This window comes from Ovis canadensis, chromosome 16 (genome assembly GCF_042477335.2).
Source record: "Ovis canadensis isolate MfBH-ARS-UI-01 breed Bighorn chromosome 16, ARS-UI_OviCan_v2, whole genome shotgun sequence".
Lineage (NCBI taxonomy): Eukaryota > Metazoa > Chordata > Mammalia > Artiodactyla > Bovidae > Ovis > Ovis canadensis.
Genome location: NC_091260.1, coordinates 15,135,879 through 15,156,030, shown reverse-complemented (window position 1 = coordinate 15,156,030; position 20,152 = coordinate 15,135,879).

Genomic DNA, 20,152 nt, shown 5'->3' with positions numbered 1-20,152 from the left:
GACTCGTCTCCCCCACACCCAGCTGTCTGTCCTTATCTCTGTCTCTATTCCTGCCCTGCAAATAGGTTCATCAGTACCATTTTCCTAGACTTCACATATTTGCATTAATATACAATGGCTCAGATCATAAAGAATCTGCCTGCAATGCAGGAGACCCATGTTCGATCCCCAGGTTGGGAAGATTCCCTGGAGAAGGGAATGGTAACTGACTCCAGTGTTCTTGCCTGGTGAATTCCATGGTCAGAGGGGCCTGGTGGGCTACAGTCCATGGGATTGCAAAGAGTCGGATACGACTGAGTGACTAAAACACACACACACACACACACACACACACACACATACACACACACACGGTATTTGCATCTTTCTGACTTACCTCACTCTGTATGACAGACTCTAGGTCCCCTCACATCTCCACAAATAACCCAATATTGCTCCTTTTTATGGCTGAGTAATATTCCATTGACCCTGATGCTGGGGCTTCCCTGGTGGCTCAGAGGGTAAAGCATCTGCCTGTGATGCGGAAGACCCAGGTTCAATGCCCGGGTTGGGAAGATCCCCTGGAGAAGGAAATGGCAACCCACTCCAGTATTCTTGCCTGGAGAATCCCAGGGACAGAGGAGCCTGGTGGCCTACAGTCCATGGGGTCACAAAAAGCTGGACACGACTGAGCAACTACACTTATCACACTTAGCACTTAATATTCCATTGACCCTGATGCGGGAAATATTGAAGGCAAAAGAAGGAGGTGGCAGAGGATGATATGTCTGGATAGCATCACCCACTCAATAGACATGAATTTGAGCAAACCGCGGGAGATAGTGGAGGACAGGGAAGCCTGGTGTGCCACAGCCCATGGGGTTGCAAAGAAACAGACATGACTCAGCCGCTGAACAACAACAGTGTTCCATTGTATATGTATATCACGTCTTCTTTATCCATTCATCTGTCAGTGAGCATTCAGCTGCTTCCAGGTCCCGGCTACTCTAAATAGTGTTGCAATGAACATTGGAGTGCATGTGTCTTTTTGAATTATGGTTTTCTCAGGGTAAATTCCCAGTAGAGGGATTTCTGGATCAAATGGTAAGTAAGCAAGTAAAGTCACTCAGTCGTGTCCGACCCTTTGTGACCCCGTGGACTGCAGACCACCAGGCTCCTCAGTCCATGGGCTTCTCCAGGCAAGAATACTGGAGTGGGTTGCCATTTCCTTCTCCAGGGGATCTTCCCGACCCAGGGATCGAACCCGGGTCTCCCGCAATGGAGGCAGACGCTTTAACCTCTAAGCCACCAGGGAAGCTGGTATCAAATGGCAGTTCTATTTTTAGTTTCTTAAGGAACCTCTATACTGTTCTCCATAGTGACTGTATCAATTTACATTCCCAGCAATTCTTTTGTTTTTAACAACACGTATATGGATGTGAGAGTTGGACTGTGAAGAAGGCTGAGCGCCAAAGAATTGATGCTTTGGAACTGTGGTGTTGGAGAAGACTCTTGAGAGTCCCTTGGACTGCAAGGAGATCCAACCAGTCCATTCTGAAGGAGATCAGCCCTGGGATTTCTTTGGAAGGAATGATGCTAAAGCTGAAACTCCGGTACTTTGGCCACCTCATGCGAAGAGCTGACTCATTGAAAAAGACTCTGATGCTGGGAGGGATTGGGGGCAGGTGGAGAAGGGGATGACAGAGGATGAGATGGCTGGATGGCATCACGGACTCGATGGACGTGAGTCTGAGTGAACTCCGGGAGATGGTGATGGACAGGGAGGCCTGGCGTGCTGCGATTCATGGGGTCGCAAAGAGTCGGACACGACTGAGCGACTGGACTGAACTGAACTGAGCTGATACCTTGTATGTGGGCTTTCCTGGTGACTCAGATGGTAAAAGAATCTGCCTGCAATGCAGGAGAACTGGGTTTGATCCCTGGGTTGGGAAGACGCCCTGGAGGAGGGCATGGCAACCCACGCCAGCCAGTATTCTTTCCCTGAGAATCCCCCTGGACAGAGGAGCCTGGTGGGCTATAGTACACTGTAGCTGAGTAGCTCCCTGAGATGGCCCAAGCCTCCACTCTAAATACCAGCTTACCCTAAAGACAAAAGAAAGACAGGGAGGCTGGTTAAGGGAGGTTCCCAAGAAAGGCACAGTAATAAGAGTGAGATTTGCTATGAAGATTTAAGTCAGTGCCTTCTTCGTTGACCATATTTTTTTCTCATTTAGAGTCATCTTTGGGATTCCCTGGTGGCTCAGATGGTCAAGCATCTGCCTGCAGTGCAGGAGGCCCGAGTTCGATCCCTGGGCCAGGAAGATCCCCTGGAGAAGGAAATGGAAACCCACTTTAGTACTGTTGCCTAAAAAATTCCATGGTGGGAATGTCTGGTGTGTTACAGTCCATGGGGTTGCAAAGAGTCGGACGCAGCTGAGCGACTTCACTTTTTTCCTCTTCCTCGCACAAAGAAGGGGATGTCTACAAATAGAGATATCCTTTATATAAATGTTAATGTCCTTACATAAGGGCATTACTACTCTGTTTAAGAGCTTCTCTTGAGTCTACAGTTTCTCAAAATAATCCTTATGCCAAAAAGGCATAATTTGGGGTGGCATATTCTGCTACCCTTCACCATCATGTTATACTGTTTATGAGCATAATATGGCATATTTATTATTGTTGTTTAGTCGCTAAGTCCTGTATGACCCTCTTGTGACCCTGTGGACTACAGCCCGCCAGGCTCCTCTGTCCGTCCATGGGATCTCCCAGGCAAGAATACTGGAGAGTGTTGCCGTTTCCTCCTCCGGGGGATCTTCCTGACCCAGGGATAGAACTCTCATTCCCTCATTGGCAAACAGATTCTTTACCACTGAGCCACCAGAGAAGCCCCTTTTTGTTGCTTAAATATTTACTGCGTAACTATGAGTTCCTTAAAACAAATGCCTAGTATACAAAAAGAGCTCAATAAATGCATGCGGAACGTTTTATTGCCTTAGACTTTTCACTTCTGAAATTCCCTGCCCCCTCAATACCCCGCTCCCATCCCACAATTACATTGACCACCAGAAAAACCATTTTAGAGAGAAACATCTTAAGATCTTCACAAATTACCAAATTCACAATATAAAAATAAATATCAGCACAGTATGGGGCTGTCTTTCAAACGTTATGTCCCTCTAGTCATGTTTTCCTGGGTAAACTGTCATATCACACATTGATGACTGACTTTTTTCCCTACTCCTTGATGGCCACTTTTTGCAATGAAATAACCATTTTAATCTTGGGAGACTTGCCCCATATGTGCTGCAGAGTCAAGTGGTGATGAAGGGAGAGCTGGGCTCCCTTACTCCATTCCAAGGACAGCAGGATTCAAATTCTCTCCACAGCAAAGCGTTAACCTGTCACACACTCACCCCTCGGATGCTTGCCCAGAGTCAAAGCCAGGGGACTCCACACCAGGGGTCAATGATGTTCTATGTGGGCCATTCCTTCCCCAAGGCCAGGTCAACCCTCTCTGGGGCCACTAGCAAAGTCTCTCATATTAATCCTGGGTTTTCTAATATTTCCAGGCTTTTGTCTCAACCTAGTCAATGTATCATTTTTAATGTAAATTTTCCCCAGTTACAAAACCAAAACCATCCAAGAAGACTCAGAAAAAGTGCCCCCAAAGGAAAACAAGAGATCAGATCACCAGTAGTTTCTCCACATAGGACGATGCTGCTGGTATTTTTGCACAAAGTCTGCTAGCCTTTTCCCTCCTCCTATTCTGTAGCTCTAGGAAAAGAATTTTCCTTCAGATGTCCTCATATTTAAGATCAGGGGAGGAAAAGTTCCTTCTGTTATCCTTTCCAGAAAGAACCCAATAATTCCTATTATGTAAACTCTTTCAAAGAAGCAGTCTGTTCAACACTGTTGCTAAGCCATTTGTTGCTATAGCGATGCTTGGCCCTAGAGTGCAATAAACAAGCTTCCTGACCCAGCCTCTGAACGGAAGCCACCGTTATCGCCCCCAGAGCTTTCCAGAGTGGCTCATTTTGCCAAAGCCATTCATTTAAATTAGCAGCTCCCTTCTTAGTCGCTACTGTCTCTTTTGCTTCATACCATGCCTCGCCAGGGGGCTGAAAAGCAGTGAGGACAATACACTGAGGCTGGAAGGCTGGTGCCCACTGCCCTTTGGTGGGCGGCCTCTGGGGATCTGAGGCACATGCAGAGGCTTTTCTTCTGGGGCTGTCTTTGCTGGGCACACCGTCCACAGTCTTGGATGCATGTCACTCAGGGCAAAGCAAGGCAGGCTTCAGGCTTATGGGTTCAATTTAATTATATCGGAAAGTCTGATGATACCATATTTAACCAACCCCATGTAACTTTGTTTGAACTAGACATATTGAGACAATCTCACACAGAACATATTGGAAAGCTCTTTGGAATGTTATGCAGCTGAAGGGATGTCGACTGGTGATGGGGAAGATATGCAAAGTAGAAAACATACATTATTTCACTTGATTCTGGCAACAATCCTTAAGGGCAGGCAATATCTTTTCTTTCCTCTTTTAAAGGTGTGGAAGCAGAGGCTTAAAAAGATCAAATGATTTGCCCAACATCCCGGAGCAGAAAGTGGCAGAGTTGGTTTCAAACCGATACTGTCTACCTTGGAGTCCGCTCTCTTGGCCCTTGTGACATTGCCTTGACGGAGAGCAAGAGATATGTATGGCGCTCCTATTCTTTGCACAAAACACTGCCGGTTTTATATATTCCATTTAAACGTCATGATTGGCCTGGGTAGATACTGTCACACCTGTTTGCCAGACAGTGAAGCTGAGGCCCAGATATACGGCGTGGCCAAGGTTGTCTAGCCAGGAGTAGAGTGAAACTTGAACTCATACTACCTTGGCTTCAAAGCCTGGGCTGCTTCTTCTGCACAGCCTTGCCTGGTACCTAAAAACCACTAAGACTATGGCCCTCCATGTACAAATGAGGAAACTGAGGCCTGGAAATACAGTGGCCTGCCCAAGGTCATTGTTCAAGGTTTAGAGACCACCTCCCTCTGGCGTGACAAGAGCTCCTTTGCTGGTCTGATATGCAAAAAACTTTTTAAAAAAATTTATTTATTTTAGTTGGAGGCTAATTACTTTACAATATTGTAGTGGTTTTTCCAAGAAACTTTTTAAATTAGCCAAATCCCAGGTGACTCCCACGCAACTGCTCTTGAAGAGTGGTTTATCACAGGATTACAGTGAAGTTGTGAGCTATCTCTGCTCTGCGCTTGGTCATCTCTTCTCCCTAAACTGCCTTCGTCAAGCCTCACATTCGTGGAAATTCATCTTGGAAGTGAAGTTTCTGATATCAGGTCTTGTTTATTATCCCCACTCCCCCCCTGCTGGGCCATCGAAGGTGGTGGTGCCGCTCCCGCTTCCAGAGATCACACCTCCTATTGATCATGCTCTCAAATGATGCCTTGTTCCGGGTTCTGGTAACTGTCTTCTCCCTGTACCACTTCAGAATGTGGACAGAAACGGTGCCAGACTGTTGTTAGCCATGGCGCCAATACCCCACAGCCTGCTTCCTCCAGGCTTGCCCACATCTTGGTAACTGCCTCTCCTTCTTCACCCAGTTTGAGTGCCTCCCACCTGGACTGTGACTGACTCACTCACCCAGGTATCCTCTGACTCATCCCCTCTTTATTTCCTTCCCCAGATTCACCACAATCAGTAATTGTTTCACATATTACGAATTTGCTCTCTTAATGTTTTTCTACCATATCAGCTTCAAGAAGACCAAGACTTTATTGATTTACTGTCAAATATTTTCTCCTAACATGAGGATGGCCATCTTTTCAGCCCAACTGTCAGTTTTTCAGGGAGTTTTCAGGGAGACCTCTGGAATGATTCAATGCAACTGAAGGTAATGTTGGTGGCCACCTCCATTGAAAGGTCCCCTCTGAGAGTCTTTTTTAAGGTGAGAGCAAAGGTGGCGTTTCAGAGCTCTGTCTGACCCTGATGGCTTCTTTGGATTTGTCCTGGATGATTCCCACTGCCATGATGCTGTCAGGAGCATAGATATCATTGTGCCAAGATCAAATTACTCTCAACCAAGTTGAGTATGTGCACCGAACAGGGCTGCAGTGCTGTGGCAATGCCCTCTAGAAAAGGAAATCCATCCGTGCAGAACATGATCTGCCTTCAGCTGCTGAACACTGGATGAGAAGTCACGTGAAAAGAAATGGAAACCGCACCCGCGAGTCTACCCGATGATCTATCCAAGGCCGTTCAGGAGGCGCCATGGGATCTCCATTTATTTGGTGCCAGAAGGAGGACTCCCACTTCAGACACACAGTGACCAGCACTCCCAGCGCCAGGCAATCCAGGGACTTCCCCGGCTTCTTCCCGAGGATAGTCTAGCCTCCACTTCACTGGCCAAGGCTTGCAGCCTCTCATCAGCATGAGAGACAGGCCATGTTGAGTTTGAGAGTTTAGGCCCTGGAGTCTGGTAACCTGGTTCAAATTTGGGATTCTCCATTTACTAGCTCTGGGACTCTGAGCAACTCATTTAACTTTCCTGGACCTCCGTTTTTTCATCTGTATAATGGGAATACCATCAGCCTTCCGAATATGCACATGTGGAACCCGCAGTTATGGAGGGCCGATTGCACTATTCCTTTCTATATAAGAAACTTGAACATCTTTGGATTTCACTATCTGCAGGGGTTTCTGCGACCAATCCTTCCTAGATACCATGGGAAGACTGTACTCAAACCCACCTCCTAGGGTCATGGTGAAGATCAAACCAATCAAGATAAACAGGGTGAGGCATGGGGGCATGCTCAATGAAGTGTTACTCTAGCAATTTTAAGGAAATGTCACATTTTCCTTTGAAAGGTCTGCTGGGTAATTTTTAAACAACCTAGGTTTACAGCCCTTACACCCCTTCTCTATCGTCTTTCCTTTGTATTTCACTGTTTCCCTAAAGCAGGCATTTAGGTTGTTTTCTAGTTCTGCTCCAACCCAACATTTAAAAAGCTTCCTTGTCACCGCTTGTGAACCCCACCCTGTGGCCGCCAGTGGCCCAGCTAAGGGAAATGTGTTAGTGACACAGAATATTTCCCCAGAAGCCTTCCCCGTCCTACCCTGGGGCTCTTGGGCCTGCCCTTGAGCCCACCAGGCCCCTCCTTTCCCACTCCACTGTCCTGGCAGTGCGGGTGAGCCCGGGGCTGTGTGGACGACCGGGAGCAAGGGCAGGCTCTGTGCTGGGATCTTGTATCTGCCATTTATTTAGTTGTGTGAATTCCGGGACTCTAAGGAATTGCCCTGTGCCCCAGTATTCTCATTTGTAAATGAAGTGTGAAAAACATCTGTACCCAGGGCTTGGAAATGGAAATCATTTCTATTAAATTTAGAATTTTCTTTTCTTTTCTGGAGGAACTCTTAATACACCTGGGATGATTAAATGAATATTTCTAATACCTGAGATTGCATCAAATAGTATCAAGTACAGGCCAATCCTGCTGGTTAAAGTGATTGCATTTCTAAGATTGCATTTCTTCTTTTTTATCTAACTGTGGCTCCAAAATCACTGCAGATGGTGACTGCAGCCATGAAATTAAAAGATGCTTACTCCTTGGAAGGAAAGTTATGACCAACCTAGATAGTATATTCAAAAGCAGAGACATTACTTTGCCAACAAAGGTCCGTCTAGTCAAGGCTATGGTTTTTCCAGTGGTCATGTATGGATGTGAAAGTTGGACTGTGAAGAAAGCTGAGCCCCAAAGAATTGATGCTTTTGAATTGTGGTGTTGAAGAAGACTCTTGAGAGTCCCTTGGACTGCAAGGAGATCCAACCAGTCCATCCTAAAGGAGATCAGTCCTGGGTGTTCTTTGGAATGACTGATGCTGAAGCTGAAACTCCAGTACTTTGGCCACCTCATGCGAAGAGCTGACTCATTGGAAAAGACCCTGATGCTGAGAGGGATTGGGGGCAGGAGGAGAAGGGGACAACAGAGGATGAGATGGCTGGATGGCATCACCAACTCGATGGACATGAGTTTGAGTGAACTCTGGGAGTTGGTAATGGACAGGGAGGCCTGGTGTGTTGCAATTCATGGGGTCCCAAAGAGTCAGACATGACTGAGCGACTGAACTGAACTGAACTGAGAGGGCTGCCTTTGACTTTTAAGTATTGATGTAATCAGATGCTTTTTTTTCCCTTCCTTCCTCCCTTCCTTCCTTCTCTACTTCTGGTGGAGGGACGATGCTGAGGTTGGCAATCAGATGGGCACACCATGGCAGTTCTTACACTGAGAGCTGCCCGTGTCTACTTCACTCCACTCAAAGGGCAATGACTGTGGCAACTGCTGCTGCTATTTAGGGTCTGCTCAGCGAAGTTCTTACTGCTCATCTCTTCACCAAAGCTGAGAAAGCCTCCAAGACCTGCGTCTGCTGGCCAGCCTCGCTTCTCAGCGTTTTGGCCCACCTACCCTATACTCGGCCATTCCCCAGACTCGTCAGATTGCTCTCCACGGCACTGTCTCTGCCCTGATGCCCCCTGGAGGAATGTTGCTTGTCTTTCCAGAAACAGATACAGTAGCTCCCTGAGGCTGTAAGTTGTGCTTCTCAAAGAATAGCCTTTGCCTGATGCCAGTTTGCAAACAGTAACTGGTCCACAAGAAGACAAGTACAAAAAATGGCAATACGACAGCAATTTTAAGTCTGTTGAATCCTAAGTTTATGTTGTAATTGTGTCTATCTTTGCTTTTTCAAATTTTTAGTTTACAGAAGTGCTGGTATATGAAGGAGCAGGGGAGCAGATGGTGTTTTTTTTTCCTGCAGCTAGTTTGAGAAGCTCTGGTCCAGACTAACATGCCTAACCCTTAACTTGGCTTGCTTTCCTGTGACCATCCACCTCCACCTTGCCCAGCCTCACCTTCCTCCCCATTTCCCCTTTTCCCAACCTTCCCATTACCAACTGCTTCCCTGCCTTGAGTCTTCCGATGTATTTTATCTTCTGCCTGGTAGCTCTTGCACCCTCTCTCTGTTTGGCCTCTGCTTCAGGACCCCTGGGGCAGCTCAAGCGTGGCTTCCTCAGCCAAGCCTCCCAACACATTGCAGTCTCACTTAGGGCAGCCCTCGTACTTCTGGGACACCTGCTTTTCCTCTTTCTTCCTAGCACCTGATCCCAACTGGAGAGTTGCTGGGAGTTCCATTGCTTAGGAACATGATATCCCATCCCTACAAAGCAAGCGCTATCATACTTGTTGTCTATCATCTACCTGGTTTCCAGTAAAATGCCTGGCACATAGTATATGCTCGGTAAACATTGTCTGGCTCTTTGGATGCTGAGTAAATGAATGCTCAACAAAACTCAAAGATCACTAACTGTTTTAGTGAATTATCTGCTTGCTCTTGGGCAGAGCTGTTCATTTTACCTTCCTACACCCCTCTTATGCCTTAATAAACTTTTTTTAAAAACAGCATTTCTTCAAATATATATGATCAAAAAGTAGGGCTTTAGGATCAGGGAGAAAGGAGTTTAACTCCTATCTCTTCCACCAGTCAGCTGTACAACCATAGGCAAGTCATCGAACTCAGTGCAAACTCAGTTTTTCTCATCTGAAAAATAGGTGCATAAACACTTACCTCACGGGATTGTTAGACGACTAGGTGAGATGGTGCAGTTAAAATCACGGTGCAGAGTGGCCCAAGGTGGATATCCGATCAGCATGCGCTCTTCTCTCCTCTTGTCCCCTCTCCTTACTCGGTCATGACTTCATGAGGGGCACGCGCTGTGCCTTATTGCGCTGCCGCTGGAGCCTGGGGTACAGTAGGCACTAACCACAAATGTACAGAGTGCATAGAGTTTTAAAATTATTAATAAATTGCTAAAAATAAAAGGCTTCCCTGTGGCTCAGACGGTAAAGAATCTGCCTGCAGTGGGAGAGACCCAGGTTCTATCCCTGTTTGGGAATATTCCCTGGAGAAGAGAATGGCAACCCCCTCCAGTATTCTTGCCTGCAGAATCCCATGAACAGGAGCACCTGATGGGCTATAGTCCATGGGGTTGCAAAGAGCCAGACACGACTGAGCAACAGACACTTTCACTTTCACAGACATCAGAGATAATTGTACCGAATGATCAATATTTTCAGTTTCTTAATATGCAAAGTGGAGATAATAACCTTTATTGTTGAGACAATTAAACAAAATAATCCAGGTATGTGTATAACATATAAAGTGTTCGATAACTGGTCATTGATAGTATTATAATTATTAATAGATCAGTTTGTATCCCCAAATTCTCAGCCCAAGTGCATTTGAAATAAAGCAAGAAAGCCAACAAATAAAAGCAGTGGACAGTGGTTTGGCTGGACTTCTTTCCAGAAATGTTGTGAGTGGATAACCTACCTCCACCCCACTATGAGCACAGCTCAGGTCATAAGGTTGAAAGGAAATTGGCTTGTAATCAGGAGTGACGGCAGGGGGTGCTCTTTCCTTAATAAAGAGATGGCCAACTGCGTGCAGCTTTGATGCAGAACTTGTCAGTTTAGGAAGTCAGGAGCAGTAAGCTCCGTGGGGCTGGAATCGTGTAGGCTCTGAAGAAAAATCTGTTGACTGATACTCCCAAACCCAGGGCCCTGAATGTTAGCCCCTTTGGCCGGCTTGGGGACTGGGCTGGTCCCATGCCCTCTCTATCACCAGCTTAAAGCAGAGCGTCAGTGTGCATGGATGGAAGAGAAGCAGAGGGCTCGGGGGCCCTCCCCACCGTTTGGGCTGTGCCTCTCTCACCAGGCCTCACAGGGTGGGTGGAGAGGAAGAGCAGGCCCGAGGCTGCGCGGGCTGCCCTTTCTGAATTCTTGTTTGCACATAGGCCCCACGTGAGCTCACAGCTGCCTTTTAAAGCACACAGTTGTTCATCAGGGTGACGTTCTCTCAGGTGGAAGTGGCTTCCTGGTTGCAACAAGGCTTAGCCTTGGTCCTGTCTCTAAGGTCACTAATAACTTGAAGGAAGATGTAGAAGGCTTACGTATCAGATCCAGTGAGACACAGCATCTGGTTATCCTCTCCAATCTCAAACCATGCTGTCTCTGCCAGAAGCCTTCCCTGGCCCTTTTGTCCAGTCTAATCGCCCCTCTATGCACACAGCAGCACTCTTCTTCTCCACCATCACACTCAGCCCATTGAATTGTCACCAGCTCTTTAACTGCCTGTTTCTTCCTTTCGACTCTGCCAGAGAGTCCCTTGGACTGCAAGCAGATCAAATCAGTCAATCCTAAAGGAAATCAACCCTGAATATTCTTCAGAAGAACTGTTGGTGAAGCTGAAGCTCTAATACTTTGGCCACCTGATGTGAAGAGCTAACTTATTGGAAAAGACGCTGATGCTGGGAAAGGCTGAAGGCAAAAGGAGAAGGTGGTGGCAGAGGATGAGATGGTTAGATAGCATCACAAACTCAGTGGACATGAATCTGAGCAAAGTCCAGGAGATAATGGAGGACAGAGGAGCCTGGCCTGCAGGTCCATGGTGTTGCAAAGAGTTGGACACGACTTAGCAACTGAACAACAGAGATTATCAAGGGCAGAGACAGGTCACTCATTTCTGTGCCCCTAGCACAGGGCTTGGCTCAGAACAGGTGCTCAGGGAATATACGATGAATGAATGAAAACAAGACTTGGGGAAATTCAGCTAACAGACTGGACAATAGACAAGGACCTAAGAAAAGATGATTCTTAACGGAAGGAGCTGCTGAAAGAAACAAGGCTAAGTTATTTCAGACTGAGTGTAAAGGTCTGTTCCTAGTCTTAAGACATAAACCGCAAAGGGCGAGGATGGCCCAGTGCTGGCTTGATAGAACCCATGCAAGTATGTGGGAGGGGATGGAGGGGCAGAGACAGACCTAGGGTGAAGAGGGGAGGTGTTAAGAGCCTAGAGGTGGAATTTTAGAGTTAACAGTATGGTGCGCAGAGCTTGGAAATGGCAACCTTTTCCATAGTGTGCTGTTTGGGTTTGACCACATCTGGAGTTCAGGGATGGGAAAGAGGCAGTTACTTTCTGGGCAGGGGGTAGGATGAGGCAAGAGAGGCACCTAGAGTGCAAAATATTAAGAGGTCCTCACTCCCAGGCTCAGGCTAGCGCAGAACGGGCTCCTGAGAGCTGGGGTTTCTTCAGTGTTGCAACTGGGCATCTCTCATCTTCATGCTGGTCTTTACCCTGGGGGCTAGCAAGAAGGCTCCGGGAAGTAAAGATGGTTGAACATGCAAGGGACGTTTACCCTGGAGAAGAGAAAACTTCATGGAGATCCAGTCTCAATAAATAGTTTCTCCTGAACAGCAGAATGAATCGGCCATACATATGCTACCCCTTCCCTTAACCATAACCCTGCTGCTGCTATCATACCTAGAAATTTAACTATTAGCCCTTAAAGAGAATCCCATTTAAAATCATAGCCCTCGTGCAATTTTCAAGGGACTTCCTCTTAACTTCCACATTCTATTCTCATAATCTAATTTTCATACTTGGTTGTGTGAGGCAATAAACACTAACAATACATACCAGTTGCCGTGCAGTGGACTTCACACGTCTCACTCACCTAAAACTTGCAACACACCACGAAGGGACATTATCCTCACTTTACAGGCAGGAAAACTGAGGCCTAAAAACACAAAATTACTTGCTTATGAATAGAAGCTCATACAGAATCACATAAGTCATTGCTCCTTCTGTGGTTCAGAAAGAATGGGCCATATGTAGAGAGCAGATAAGATATGCAAACATGTTTTGAGATCTTTAAATTGCCCTTTAAATGTATAATACTTGTTGCTGGTTATTATGAGTAGTGCTAACTTATTATATACTGGAACAACTCCTCATAAAATAAATTACCTTTGACTTGGGTGTAACTGGTCTTTAAAAAAAAATTTATTTTAGTTGGAAATAACAAAAATTTACCTCCTAGGTTAGACAAAGGCTTTGTTTATTTTTTGCCTCCTCTATAGACGACTTAAAACTCAAAGACCTTAGTGGAATCAATTTTAGGGATTCACCAGAGAGGGTTGCAAACTGTTTATCAAATTCTCATTGATTTCTCCCCCATAGGAATTGCCAGCTATACAGGCAGAGCAAAAAGGATTCTCTTCCTGCCCTCCTGAGCAGGTATCTTTGAAACAAAAATGCAGAAATAAATACAGGCATCCATAGCCTCCAAGGCTCTGAGGTTACAATCTATAATTTTCTCTCTTGTTTGAGTTGACCACAAAGTACTGGTATTCACTTTATTTAACAAACAGTATGAGGCCCTGTTCAAAGCCCTTTACAAATACCTAGTCATTTAATCCTCTTATGAAACCCTCTGAGCTAGAATCTCTGATTAGCATTCATTTTGCAGATGAAGAAGATGAGGCACAGAAGAAAGATATTTTTTGCCCCAGGTGGTTGTTGTTCAGTTGCTCAGTCCTGTCTGACTCCTTGCGACCCCACGGACTGCAGCCCTCCAGGCCTCCCTGTCCTTCACCACCTCCTGGAGTTGGCTCAGACTCATGCCCATTGAATTGGTGATGCCACCCAGCCATCTCCTCCTCTGTCATCCCCTTCTCCTCCTGCCTTTCCCAGCATCAGGGCCTTTTCCAATTAGTTGGCTTCTCGCATCAAGTGGCCAAATTATTGGAGCTTCAGCTTCAGCATCAGTTTTTCCATTGAATATTCAGGATTGATTTTCTTTAGGACTGACGAGTTTGATCTTGCTTTCCAAGGGACTCATGCCTAACCACGATGCATTGTTGCCTTTTCAACCTCAACCTCTCCAGCTGCAACTTTCATGCTCACAGGACTAAAGTCTCTTGAGCTGGTAGTTTTTCATTTTTTATTACTAAATGTACCTGAAAAAATGTACCGACAACAACCAAGAATTACCTTGCCTGTCTCAAGGTTGCAGACCAGATTTAGCAGAACACATCTGTTTTGGCTGGGGACACCAGAGACCAGGAATTTGAAGCAGTGTATTTTATTTTTCCTAGTTAAGTCTGAGTTTGACAAAGGAAACAGAAATCTTGTTTGAAAATGTAGATCCTGCTTCAGGCAAAGCCCCCAGATGCTGTAGTACCTCCAACATCTGGATTAAGAGTCAATTATAGTTCTGGGTGTTTAGCCTGGTTTCCATGGTAGCAGTCAGCTAAATGGCTTTGTCTGCTTCTTTTATTTTCATAGAGCTTTAACAATAATGATCATGATAATACTTATAACAACATTACAAGCCACAATCATGACCAATACTTACCCAGTGTTTGCTAGGGTCAGGACTGTGATAACAAGCTCTATGGGCTATGGGTCTGATGTTTGACGCTCAGAACAGAACTGCGAGACAGAGGCGATGCTGATGTGCAGCTTACAGATGAGGGAACAGATCTAGAGAAGTTAGTTTCCTCACTTAAAGGCACAAAGAGTTGCAGATTTGAGCTCCCAAACAAGGTCTGCTTGACCAGGGCCTGAGGTAGTTTTCCAAACTGCGTCTCACATTACAGAATCATGTGCGTGAGCTTGGTCACTTCAGTTGTGTCTGACTCTGTGCAACCTATGGGCCATAGCCTGCTGGGTTCCTCTGTCCATGAGGTTCTCCAGGCAAGAATTCTGGAGTGGGTTGCTGTGTCCTCGTCTAGGGGATCTTCCCCAACTCAGGGACTGAACCTGCGTCTCTTATGTTCACCTGCATTGGCAGGTGGGTTCTTTACTCCTAGTGCTACCTGCTGCTGCTGCTGCTGCTGCTGCTGCTGCTGCTAAGTCGCGTCAGTAGTGTCCAACTCTGTGCAACCCCATAGACAGCAGCCCACCAGGCTTCCCCCATGCCTGGGATTCTCCAGGCAAGAACACTGGAGTGGGTTGCCATTTCCTTCTCCAGTGCATGAAAGTAAAAAGTGAAAGTGAAATCGCTCAGTCGTGTCCGACTCCTAGCGACCCCACGGACTGCAGCCCACCAGGCTCCTCTGCCCGTGGGATTTGCTACCTGGGAAGCCCATAGGACCTTGGCCTTAATTCCAAAGCCTCATACTGCACATGGAAGTTCAGTTTAAGAGTATTCTCAGAACTTCCCTGGTGGTTCAGTGGTTAAGAATCCACCAGCCAATGCTGGGGACACAGGTTCGATCCCCAATCCAGGAAGACCTCATATGGTGCAGGGCAACTAAGTCTCTGCACACAGCTACTGAGCCCACCTCCCAGAGCCCGTGAGCTGCAGCTACTGAAGCCTGCTTGCCCTAGAGCCCATGCTCGCAGCAAGGCAAGCCGCTGCAATGAGCCGCCCGCCTACTGCAGCTAGAGAAGGCTCCCATGCCGCGATGAAGGCCCAGCAGTGCCAAAAATGAAAATGTGAGTCAATAGAAGCCAACACATACGGGGGTCAGGCTTTAGCTTCCCTTCCTTTATTTGCGTGTCTTAGTCTCTCAGTTGGGCCTGACTCTTCGTGACACCAGGGACTCTAGCCCACCAGGCTCCTCTTCCATGGCATTTTCCAGGCAAGAATATTGAGGTGGGTTGCCATTTCCTACTCCAGGGGTCTTCCCGGAGTAGAGCAACCCAGGAATCAAACCTGTATCTCTTGCATCTTCCGCATTGACAGGCAGATCCTCTACCATCGTGCCATCTGGAAATTTCATTCATTTACTCAAAGACAAAATATTTCCTGAGTCATTATCCTGCACTAAACTGGGGCAAGAAAGCTTAGCTTTGGCCATGAAGTGGGGGAAGAAAACATCCCCCGCTTCATGGGGGAAGCATATAGTATAAAGAGCTAATAAAGGGTGAGAGATGGGCTTTTACCAAGAGATTAATAGGTAACAAAACAAAGTTAACACCTGGTGTCTGGAGACCCCGAAGGAGGGGCATCTACTCTGGTCTAGAATTCAGGGAAGGCTTCCTGGGGGAAGTGATATCTAGGCTGGGACAGAAACAACAAACCAGAGCTTTTCGGGAAAATTGGAGTTAGGACAAGGGGCATTCTGGGCATGGGAAAGAGCATTTGCCCAACAGTGAACTGGGGTGAAGGAGAGGCAGTCAGACATGGAACTAGAAACTTAAGGATTGATTTTTCAGGAGCCTGTATGCTCTGTAAGAGCTAATGCTTGATTCCTGGGGTGGTGGAGAGTCTCCCAAAGGGGGATTCTCATGAGCCGCCAGTCACAGAGGTCAGCCTTTACCTACTCACTGCAGTCTGACAGTGGGACCGGCTATTTGACAAGGAGACGACTCCCAGATGCTTAGAGACGGAGATGACTGCACATGGTAAGTTGCCAGTAATTTCTAACCCCCCTGTGGTTACTGAGAAGCCAGCTGATATCCTATGGCAGGGAACCACTCATGAGACCTTCCTAGCGATCTTCTCCAGAAAATGAAGATTACAGTCTCAGCACCCAAGAGCAGTGCCTAGGACACTGAGCAGAGATTAGGAAGTCAGCTCTGCCTCTTGAGAAGAATGCAAGCTTGGGTATTAATTGCCATCTGGTTTCTTCTGCTGCTGTTAAAGCAAACTGTTTACTTATTTGAATGATTGCACTTTTATAGATGAGAAGAGTTTTGGCTTTGGATTCCAACATGTCTCAATTCAAACCTCAGTTTTGTTGCTTATTTGCTGAGGGGCTTGGGGCCAGTTGTAACCATCTCTGTTCCCAGGTTTCTGGACCTCTAAAAGGAAGGGAGTAATAGTGCCTACCTTTTATGATGTTTGGGACTAATTGTGCTTATCACCACACCTGGCATGTAACACTCAACAAATGATGGTTCCTATTAACAGTTCCGTGGGCAAACTCTTGGAGACTGTGAGGGTCAGGGAGGCCTGGCACGCTGTAGTCATGGGGTCGCAAAGAGTTGGACACAACTGAGTGACTGAATGTGACAACATTAACATTTCCAGTTCAGTCTCCTTAAGATCTGAACAAGTAACTCCTCCTCCTTCTCCTCCAGTTTAAAAATTTGACATGTAAAGCTGAAGGAATGAATTAGTAATGGTGGCATTTCAGACAGAGGGGAAGAATTAGGACACAGAAAACAGCTGAAAATCCATGGAGGAGGACTCTGGAAAAACTCACATGGTTTTGTGACATCTGGCAATTCTTTTTCTGTTTTTATATTTGGAGATAATTTCACACTTATAGACAAGTAAATACACCTATCAGATTCATCTGTTGTTAACATCGTGCCTCATTTGTCTTTCCTGTCTGTATGCACGCCTGCACACACACACACACACGTGCCTGTACTCACATATACATGCGCTCACATATAATTTTTTTCTGAACCATATAAATAAGCTGCATATGTCATAGCCTGTCATCACTGAGTACTGTGCTGGGTGTTTCCTAAGGATGCGGATATTCTCTTACACGATCATAGCAGTCACCAACGTTGTAAATTCAAGATTGGATTTTTATCTGATCCACCATCCACATTTCAATTTTGTCAGTTAACCACAAAATGGTACTTTTCTCTCAGTACATTTTCCAGCCTTTGCATCTGTTTGTCAGTCTCTTTGGTCTCTTTTAGTATGGAACATTTCCATCTTTCCCTCACTTGGCATAAGCCTCTCTGAAAAAAAAAAAGCAGGGGGAGGATATTTTTGTCAATCAGAGATAACAGGGTTTGAACCCCACCTTTTCATTTAGGAGCTGAGTGACCCAGGTAAGCAATTCTTCCGCCCTGAGATTCAATCTTCTCGTCAACTTACTGTGAACAGTAACTCTATGTGGTGAGAATTCAGTGAAATGGTCTGTGCTCCTGGGCATCTAACAAGGATCCTGGAACCTAGTAAACGATCAGCACGTTAGATTAATGCAATAAACATAATGTAATCAGTAACGCATTAGTAATTAATGTAATACAGTGTGATCATTTCCGGCTCTGACACTTTCTTGCTATGTGACCTTGCAGAATTCGCTCTGCCTCTCAGAGACTGAATATCCTAGGCTGCAAGACTGCGCCGTTTAATATCTTCCTCCTGGGACTGACGGAGACAACACAGGTGGAGTATCCAGCTCAAGGCTGGTGCTCAAGGTGTTCTGTTAATGCCAGTAACTTTCCTCTTTGCAAATGCCAACTAGACTCTATCAGCAAATAGAAACTTCCACCTCCGTTTCCCTTATCAGCACTCGTTTCATGCAGAATCCTCCAAAGGCAGGTATGGAAATTAACTTTGTGGAAGTTGACTCCAGGTCCTTACAGCAGGAGGCATCCGGTGAGATGCTCCGAATCCCCAAAATGCCCACTGTTTGAAGGTGAAACTGGAGGGAGTTCCCTGGTGATCTGGTGGTTAAGGTTCGGCGCTTTCAGTACTGTGACCTGGGTTCAGTTCCTTTGTTGGGAACTAAGACTTTGCTAGCTATGTGGCTCGGCCAAGCTTAAAAAAGAAAAAAAGGTAGGGAGAAAGGGAGGGAGGGAGGGAGGAAGGAAGAGGGAAAGAAAGAGAGCGAAAGAAAGAAGAAGCTGGAGACCTCGCCTCCCAGCAGAGGTTTTCCCTGAGTGTGTTTGGGAGCACTCTTCTCTCCTCCCAGCAGAGGTTTTCCCTGAGTGTGTTTGGGAGCACTCTTCTCTCCTCCCAGCAGAGGTTTTCCCTGAGTGTGTTTGGGAGCACTCTTCTCTCCTCCCAGCAGAGGTTTTCCCTGAGTGTATTTGGGAGCACTCTTCTCTCCTCCCAGCAGAGGTTTTCCCTGAGTGTGTTTGGGAGCACTCTTCTCTCCTCCCAGCAGAGGTTTTCCCTGAGTGTGTTTGGGAGCACTCTTCTCTGTTGTGGGGGTGTTGGGTGCGCTGGGAGTTTGGGGCAGTGGTGCTCCCAGTGCTGAGATTCACTGTCGACTAGAATGAGAGTCCGGGGCACCTTGTGACTTCCCTGTCATCGCGGAAACTGACGGATGGCTGCCCAGAGCCGCTCCCCAGGGCTGGCCCCCTGCCAGCAGGCCCCTGTCAGCGCCAGCTCTGTGGGGAGGCTTTTCTGGCCTCGGCACCTCCTTTTACCCCCACCAAGCTCCCCAGTGTGACACCCCCTGTTTCAGTGTCTTATTCTTCGCGCCATCTGATGGCTGGTCTGGTTTATCTGTTTCCCTGGTAAGATATACGTCCCAGCTATCAGAGAATGTGTCTGTGCTCCCCTCCACCACCGCACCCCCAACTCGCGACACGGTGTCCCCACTTCTGCGGCCGCCAGCGTCTGCTGTTGCCTGACTGGACGCGTCCTCTCCACTCTGACCTCCCGGGATGAGGGGCTCCAGTGACGGCAGACTGACGGAGCTCACCCCACTTCGGGCTCTGTCATGACTTTGGAGAGCGTGGAGGAAGGTCAAGAGGGGATCTGCGGTGGAGGAGACAGGACTGAGTTAAGAGCATGTAATCCCTGGCAGATCAACTTGATCTCTGAGGTGGGGTCTCCTCCCCTCCTTCTTTAACTGGAGTTGACAAATTACACTGCTGTGTATTTTCTTTTGGGGGGCTGTAAATAAAAAATCTTTTATATTGACAATGACCCCTTCAACCCACCCTGGATGCAAAAGCCCTGGGGATGGCCAGGAGTGCTTTACTGAATCGTCTTCTCCAACATGAAGACCTTCCTTGTCCAAATGAGCTGCAAGAAAAAACTAGGAGTTGTTGCATGCAAAATGAGGTCACTGGTTTGATCGCTGAGACTCATGGAACTCACCCAGTGGGTAGAACTGATAAGGAGTGTGATGGGCTGGAAAAGGCATAATCACTACACCTTCAATCTCTCATTTTATCCTACAGGATGTGAAAACAGGGCTTGGAGTCCAAATCCTCCTCAAGCTCCATAATATCCATATGACCTGGACAGACGCTTTTCCCCTCTGGATCCTCACTTTGCTCATCTGTGAGTTGGAACCATAACGCCTACCTCACCCGGGAGGACTGGGCGGTGTGCCATTGTTGGGTGACCCAGAACAGGCTGAAGTGATGGGTGCTCAGGCAGGTTAGGGTGAAGTTCAGGACCGTGGCCTCCGGAGTCAAACCTACGTGTGTGTGTCTCGGGTCTCCATCTTGCAAGTCGGGTGCACTTTACTTCTCTCAAAACTCAGTTTTCTCATCTGTAAAGTGGCCATTGGTGGAATCAGCTAGAATCACCTAACATAATAGGTGATTATTACTATTGAAAGCTTTATAAATGCATATCCTTCCTTCTCAGATGGAAATGAAGCTAT